The following is an 8,560-nucleotide window of genomic DNA, read 5'->3' as shown; positions in this document are numbered from 1 at the left end:
GAGAGAGAGAGAGAGAGAGAGAGAGAGAGAGAGAGAGAGAGAGGAAGTAGATCCACAGCTCTGCAGGAGAGCACTTACCCAAACTCTGCCAGAGGGTGAGCAGGACTGAGGAAAACAGATTGACTCATAATCTCAGGCCTGATGTGGTGAGTGGTGGGAGCCAACAGAGGCAAGATGGGCAGGAGTGCATGGTCAGCAACATGTTCAGTAAGAGGAAACTGGGTCATAAGTAACCCAGTCATTCCTCTCTTGGGTTTTGGCACGATATGTATGGAAGAGGACACGGTGGGAGACCACTGACCAGGCAACTAGATGGGGGTGGGGGAAGAAGTTTATTTGAGAGCAAACAGACTGCTGGACTGCCTCTTGGGGAGCAGGGAAACAGCAGTGAGCAGGGGGAATCAGACATCTTTTATAGGCAGTTAGGTGTTGGGTAACTTTCCATGACATAGGCTAGGCAGTTCAGCTTAGGATTGATTGGTCTCCTGGTGAGCAGTGGCACTTGCCTGGGGATAAACTCAAATCTGCAGTTTTAGAATATTGCCAGCTGTGCTGACATTTTAGGAGCCTGCCAGGAACCTAACAGGGATCATTTGTGGCCTCTACCACTTGGTCAGAGCTAGACCTCTGTGCCCTATAGTAGGGGCCCAGACCTCAGCAAACTGGCTAAGAGTGCCTGGATCCAGGCTCTGAGTGGTGGTGAGCTTCCCCAAATCATGCGGTGCCCAGACCCCTGCACTGGGACCACGTGAGGCTCTTTGCACTTCACCAGGACTATACCTCTCCACTCTACAGTAGAGTAGGGGATGAGACCTTAGTAGACAGCCTGAGAGTGCATGGATCTGGCCTCTGCATAGTGGTAAGCTTCCCAAGATCATGCCATGCCCAAGCCCTTGCCTTGGGACCATTGATACCCCTCCCACCTCACCAGGACTACACATCTCCGCCCTGCATTAGGGGCCCAGACCTCAGCAGTCCCTGTAAGAGTGCTGGAATCTGGCCTCCAGGTGGTGGTGAGCTTCCCCAAAAGGCACTGTATCCAACTCCCTAACTGGGAGCACATGAGACCCCTCCAACTTCACCAGGGCTAGACCTCCCTGCACTATAGTAGGGAAAGAGACTTTAGAAGACCACCTGAGAGTTCCTGGATCCAGCCTCCACATGGTGGTGAGCATCCCCAAGTCACACCATGCTCATTCCCCCTACACTGGGACCATATGAGGACCCTCCTGGCTTGCCAGGGCTAGACTTCTCCTTCCTACAGTAGGGGCTGAGACCTTAGCAGACTGCCTGAGAGTGCCTAAATTGGGTCTCCCCTTAGTGAATTTCCCAAATTATTCTGTGAGTGCCACTAGTAGGGGTCCAGACTTTAAAAGAAAGCCTGAGATTACCTGACTGGAGCCTGGCTTGGGCCTCTCTGGGAGCTCCTGAGTAGCTGATCTGAAGCCATCTGTTCCCTCCAATATGCAATCTGAGAGAACCTGAAACACAGACCAACCAGCTTTACATATCCAATAAGAAAACAACCAAGGCACACCAATAATACAAACAGAATCAGACTTCAGCTCAACAAAGAAAGGCTTGAATTTCATACCAGAATCACAAACAACAAAAGAAACCCACACGCCAAGACCACAATGGAAAAAAATAATATAGAAAACTAAAATAGTATGTTTCCACCAAACTCCACCAGTTCTACAGAAGATTTCTGCAAGGTGAACTTGCTAGAGATAACCCAGGACACAGAATTTAAAAGAACAATCATAAACATGATCAAACAATTCAACAAATTTAAAGAACACACACACACAAACAATAAAACAAACAAATCAAAGAACTAAAAGAAGATAGGGATAAATTTCTGACTAAATTCACAAAAGAGATAGAAACATTAAAGAAAACTCATGCTGAAATGAAGGAAGTGGAAAAACTCAGTGAGACAATTCAAAACAACAGGAGAAAGCCTCACTGATAGAATGAATGAATGGAAAACAGAATATCAACACTGGATGATAAAGTTGGAGAACTGAACCACTCAAGCAAAGATTATAAAAAGTTAATAAAAACATAGGAATGGAATATGTAGAAAATGTGGGACATCATGAAAAGACCTAATCTATGCATCATAGGCCTAGAGGAAAGAGAAGAATTTCAGGTTAACGGCATCGACCAGATGTTAAACAGGATTGTAGAAGAGAATTTCCCAAAATTAAGAAGAGATATCCCCATACAGATACAAGAAGCACATAGAACACCAAATAGACAGGACCAGAAAAGAAACTTCCCAGGACATACGGTAAAAACCACTAAATGTACAAGACAAATAGAGAATACTGAAAGCTGCAAAAGAAAAACTACAACTCACATATAAAGGAAAACCCATTAGAATTACAGCTGATTTAGCAATGCAAACTATGAAAGCCAGAAGAGCCTGGACCAAAGTATTCCTAGTTCTAAATGACCATAGATGGCACACCAGAATATTTTGCCCAGCAACAATGCCTATTATAGTTGAAGGGGAAACAAAAATCTTCCATGACACAGAAGGGCTTGAAAGAATACATGTCCACAAAACCAACCCTTCAGAGAATACTTGAAGCAATATGAAGAATGGAGAAAGGAACACTCTACCCCAGGGGCAACAGAAAGGAACTAATAAAGGTACAATTGTGGAAACACAAAATTAGACAAAGAATGCAAACAGTAATCAAAATGATGGCAACCAATACACATCTTTCAATAATAACTTTAAATATCAATGGAATGAACTCCCCAGTCAAAAGATACAGACTAGTTGAATGGATTAAGAAACAAAATTCATCCTTTTGTTGTCTGCAAGAAACCCATCTCACTTTCAAGGACAGGCACTACCTTAAGTTGAAAGAGTGTAAATGAATATTCCAAGCAAATGGCACTAAGAAACAGGGTTGCAATTCTAATATCTAACAAAATAGATTTCAAACTAAAACTAATCAGAATAGATAAAGAGGGACATTTAATTCTGATACAAGGAACAATTGATGAAGAAGATATTACAACCATGAACATATTTGCACCAAACTCTGGCGCACTCCATTTCTGTGACTTGCCCAAGTCTAAGCAGCACATCTAGGATGTGACCTCTGTATCTAAAGCTCACAGAACATAGAACAAGGGATGAAGAGTACACTAATGCATCTTTCAACTCTCATCAATGAAGCTTCCTCATGCAATAAGGGCCCAGGAATGCAAAAGGTCACAAATGGCCAAAACACAGAGAATAAGAGTCTCCAGAGTGTGGGTCCTTGGACAGGATTTCTATATTAAAATCCGTCTACCCAGGGCTCTGGCACCATTGCAGAAGAGGGGGTGGAAAGATTGTAAGAGCCAGGAACGAGGTGCATGACCATACAGAAATAAACCTACAGGCGCTTGGGACCTGTCTCATACAAACCTACAGCAATGATGTCAGTATACACAAGACCCATGTAAACTTAAGCACACACACACACACACACACACACACACACACACACACACACACAAAAACCCCCAGCAAGATCTGTAGAAATGAACAGTAGGCCCCAATCTTAGTCAAAGAATTACTGGCAGATGATTACTTCTGGGTAAGGAAAAGCTGATCTTCTTTAAGGGAGGGACTCTTAGATAGGCTGTCTAGATCCCAATGGATGAGCCTGCACTGAAGGACATCTGGGGACACTAACTTTACTATGAAATACATACAAATTCGATTTTAAAAATTCACCATTAATTACCCTCTCAGCAGTTAAGATCACTGGCTGCTCCTGCAGAGGATCTGGGTTTGAGTCACTGCTCCTGAAGAGGATCTGGGTTTGACTCACAGCACCCAAATGGTGGCTAACATCTGTCCATAATTCCAGGTCTAGGCATCCATCACCTGCTTCTGACTTCCACTGGCATTGCACAACACTGATGAACTTCCACACATGCAGGGAATGCACTCATACATGAAAAATAAAAATAATAAAATGTTTAAAAAATAAAAAAGAAATTATAACCAACCAAACTGCTTTGACCTCCTAGCTACCCCAAAACTCAAATGAGAGCCACTATTTGCCAAAACCATTTGGCATTAGAAATTGCTTGTTGTCTGATTGATTCTTAAAACAGGGAGAGGCTGGGAGATGGCTCAGCCAGTAATGTGCTTGTTGCATAACAGAAACAGAATTCACTCCCCCCACCACACCATGTAAAAAAGTGACTGTTGCCTCCAAATAGATGACGATGGGCAATCTGTAAAAAAAAAAACAAAAAAAAAAATAGCATCAGAAAAATAGTCCATGTACCAGAACAAACCTAGAAAGGATTAAGGGCTGGGACCCTAGCTCTTTATTTGGAAGATGTTTTTCTACTTGTAGAGGGTTCAAAACCTTTATTGATATAGTAGTAGTAATGCTGGAAACCTGCTGTCACTTCCTTTCTGGCATCCCTTTTCATGAGATGTATTAGTTCTTCTGTAGAACCACTGTAGAGAGATTAACCACAGCCAAGGTCATGGCACTGTAGGGGGCCCTAGATCAAGAAGAAAATGAGACTCTGTAGTTTAACTCTGAATTAAAATAATGAGTCTCAAGTGGAGGACTGATGTAGATACCAATGGAATATTTAAGAAAAATATGGATTTTAGGTGGTATGCACCTAGGGCGGCCCCTGGCGGGTCCTGGCTACACAACGGAGGGGAGTGCACAGTCGGTGGGGCCTTGGGGCCCAGACAGCTGCAGCTGCAGGGACAGCAGGCTTGGGGACAGTGCAGGAAAGAAAAGAAGAGAGTGAATTACAAGCCCAGGAACCAGATGAGCAAGAAATCCCTTTCCAACTCAGAGAGATTATGAAGAGCAGGCAGGACATGAAAATAGAGCTCGGTTAACAAGAAGAGAAAGAGAGAGGCGCAGGTGACCTTCAGTAAGACACTGGAAAAGGAAGCAAAGGGAGAGGAGTCAGACATCGTTGTCCTCAAGCTCAAGCAAAAGAAAAGGAAGTCTGATGTGGCCTACATCCATTGCATGGAGCAGGAGACCCAGCACATGCTATTCCTTAGCAAGAACCAGGCCATTTGGCAGCCAGAGGTGCAGGCAGCTTCCACGAAGAAGTCTGAGCGGAAGAAAGCATACCAGAAGAGAAAATTAGATAAAACCCAGGAGAAAAAGGAGGCAAGGGCAGTGTACAGGCTGGAGCAGGAGTTGCTGAAAGATAATATCAAGTTTGGAGCGATTATGTTACAGCCCCCAGAGTTCATAGCCCAGCCCAGGAGTATAAGCAAAGATGCGCATGGCAAGAAGTCACTGATGGTGAAGATGCTTTTGGGCCCAGGTGGTATGTCCCATCCTCCAGTCAATTCACCGGCCCAACAGCGAATCCTGGGGGAAGAGTGAGAATGGGCTGTACAAGCCTACAGAGCCCTGAAAAAGCTATAGCAGCAGCAGCGGCAGAAGGTTCCCCCTGCACAGCTAACCAGTGGCTCTTCCCAGAGGAGGTCCCAGGCTTGTCTGTGATTGAGAAACCCAGTAACCCAGGCCTCTGGAAACTGGCTTAGGAGCTCTACAACTGGGCCAGGCGAAGACCGCAGATGCTTCTCCCTAGAGAGGGATCTAACCATAAGCTCTCTGTATGAAAGGTCTTTTTTCTCTTTAAAGACTGTCCTTTTAGAAGTGACCACCAATTGGCCCCCATCTCATACAGGGATGGTTAGATTCACCACTTGCCTGCAACACAGCTGCAACAAGTGTTTTCCCCAGAGTTTGGCTTCAATCCCGAAACAGCAGCCCCAGAACCACTGTAGAAAGAACTCAATCCCTTTTTCCTTTTTTTTCTTTTTCGTCTTTTTTTTTTTGAGACAGGGTGTCCCTGTAGCCCCAGCTCTCCTGGAACTCACTATGTAGACCAGGCTGGCCTCCAACTCACTGAGCTCTGCCTGTCTCTGCCTCCCAAATTCTGGGATTAAAGGCATGCACCACCATGCCTGGCCCTTTTCTTTTTTAAAAAATATTTTATTTTTTGCCGGGCATGGTGGCACACGCCTTTAATCCCAGCACCTGCGAGGCAGACGCAGGTGGATCTCTGTGAGTTCGAGGCCAGCCTGGTCTACATAGTGAGTTCCAGGACAGCTGGGGCTACAAGAAGACCGTCTCAAAAAAGACAAAAAAAAACTTTATTCTTTTTATTTTATGTGTACATGTGTATTGCCTGCATGTAGGTAAGTGCACCCGTATTGTGCAATGCCTCCGGAGGACAGAAGAGGCTACTGGGGCCCCTGGAATTGGAGTTACAGACAGTTGTTAGCTGCCATGTGGGTGCTGGGATTCAAACGCAGATCTTCTGCAAGAACAGCCAGTGTTTTTAACTGTTGAGCCATCTCTCGAGCCCCAGGTCTCAATCCCTCAATCCAGCTAATTATTGAAGCTGCTGATGTACGTCAGCCTATGTCTTAAGAGGCTCCCTTGGGCTTGGTAAAGCCTAAGGCAGGGGGAGGGCAGAGCAGGTTCGCAGGACAACCAGAGGCTAGACAGACCCAGGGCAGGGTGCGGTTGATGGGTAGCACCTAGTCCACCTTCCCAGTTGTTCCCAGACAGGCAGGAGAAGCCCAGTCCAGGTTTGGTTTGGATGGAGACTGGGATGTCAGTACTGACTGGATGTCTTGGTGTGCACTCACAAAAATCAGATCTCAGTGATAGGAAGGGCAGAGTATCTGTGGGTCCTCAGGGTCCTAGTCCTACACACCAGGAGGGTAAGAACAGGTCCATGTCCTGTACATCAGGTCTCTGGGAAACAGAACAGGCCTCTTGAGAGAACCAAGGACAGGGCCTGTCCTGGGACTATTCACCAAGCAGGGCTGTTGAAAATTCTTTGCCAGAAATATCTCTCACAGCACCAAAAAAGGGAGCACCTGATGCTGGCTCCTGGTAACAGTGAAAAGTGGAGCTTCAAAGTCATCCACAGCCTCGTGTGGTACACTCCTGTAGTCCTGGCACTTGGGAGGTAGAGGAAGGGAGAATCAAGAGTTCAAGGCCATATACCTGGACCCTGAAGTCCTGTCTCAAAAACCCCAAAACACAAACCCTTATTCTGCCATCAAGAAAAGCTGAGCTACTCAAGTCCTGCTGAGTCATAGATGAAGTTGAGAGATGAATCTGGTCGATTGGGAGAAAGCATTAGGACACAGAACTCCAGCAGGATAGTTTATTAGTAAAGGAAGCCTCACATGGGACAGATTCCCTTTCGGGGAGGGAAAATGTCAGTCCACGGGTTGGGGGCTGGGGTCTTTATAGCCAGGATTTGGTTCAAGAGGTGTCTGTTTACCCTTTTGAGATAGAAGGGAAAGCCTTCTGTGCTGGCCAAAAGATGTAGGAAAGTCTGCTTCTCTTGACTTCAAAAACCAGGGTGTTTATCAACTCGGTTCCTACATTCTCAGGGGCTTGCGAACCCATGAGGCCCTGTTTAGGGGGTGGGGGTGCTACTGTAGATCAAAACCCCTAACATTCCAGCCTTTTGTGTTATAGGATAGGGGGTTCCATGGTCGTCTTGCTACTTCCTGCTGGACAAGGTCGACGTGGGGGGGTGCTGGATTAGGGCGGTCTATCAAGACAGCGGGGCGTTCCCTCTTCATGCATCTGAACAGGGTCCTCAATGGTTGACATGGTTAACAGGCACTTGTATACATGTGGAGGGAAAGAAAGTAACAACTGATTAAAATTAGTATAAGTTAGTTTTTGGATTTGGTCTTGAAAATATCTGAAGAGGCAAGGAGCAATGGTTAGCCCCAAGGTAATAGCTTTTTTTTTTTCTTCTTGCCAAGGCTGGACTCGAGAGTGATGGACTCAGAATTTGTTTTCAGGCATTTTGATAGCTGTTGGAGTGGCTAGAATCAGTGTCATTTACCTCTCAAAGGCTCTCTCAAAAGTAGGGAGAGAAAACAAATTTAGCCATCATTTAATTTTTAAGCTCGAACAATAGTGGGTTGTCTCATTTAGCTGTAGGTGGGCACTACAGTATTGCAGACCAAGATTTGAAGTCTTACATCTGAGTAGCATTGTCTTTTTAGGAACAAAATCGTTAATGAGAGATAATTGTGTAAATAGCATAAGAACTTAAGTCTGATGTCTGGGTTGTATAGTCCTTCGAACTCTTAAAATATACTGATAACTTTAATTTTCGCTTCTACTTTTCTTTTGCATTTTTTTTTTGGTCTTTTTGAGATAGGGACTCCCTGTAGCCCCAACTGACCTGGAACTCACTATGTAGACCAGGCTGCCTTGAACTCATGGAGATCCATCTGCCTCTGCCTCCCAAGTGCTGGGATTAAAGGTGTGCGCCACCACACCTGGCTTCTTTTGGATGTTTAAGACCATACTGTTGGCCCAATAAACCAATTTATTTTTACTCTTAAGGTCTTATGAGATAGGGACTCCCTGTAGCCCCAACTGACCTGGAACTCACTATGTAGACCAGGCTGCCTTGAACTCATGGAGATCCATCTGCCTCTGCCTCCCAAGTGCTGGGATTAAAGGTGTGCGCCACCACACCTGGCTTCTTTTGGATGTTT

The 8,560-nt window shown here is 45.3% G+C and overlaps 1 pseudogene; it reads left to right on the top strand.

The window, feature by feature from the left end:
• The first annotated feature begins 4,637 nt into the window (after positions 1-4,637).
• LOC103728713 lies at positions 4,638-5,513 on the top strand (annotated as a pseudogene).
• The last annotated feature ends 3,047 nt before the right edge of the window (positions 5,514-8,560 follow it).

Source organism: Nannospalax galili, unplaced genomic scaffold (genome assembly GCF_000622305.1).
Source record: "Nannospalax galili isolate Female #2095 unplaced genomic scaffold, S.galili_v1.0 scaffold530, whole genome shotgun sequence".
Classification (NCBI taxonomy): domain Eukaryota; kingdom Metazoa; phylum Chordata; class Mammalia; order Rodentia; family Spalacidae; genus Nannospalax; species Nannospalax galili.
The sequence above is the reverse complement of the archived record's forward strand: the minus strand, read 5'-3'. Positions and strand labels throughout refer to the sequence as shown.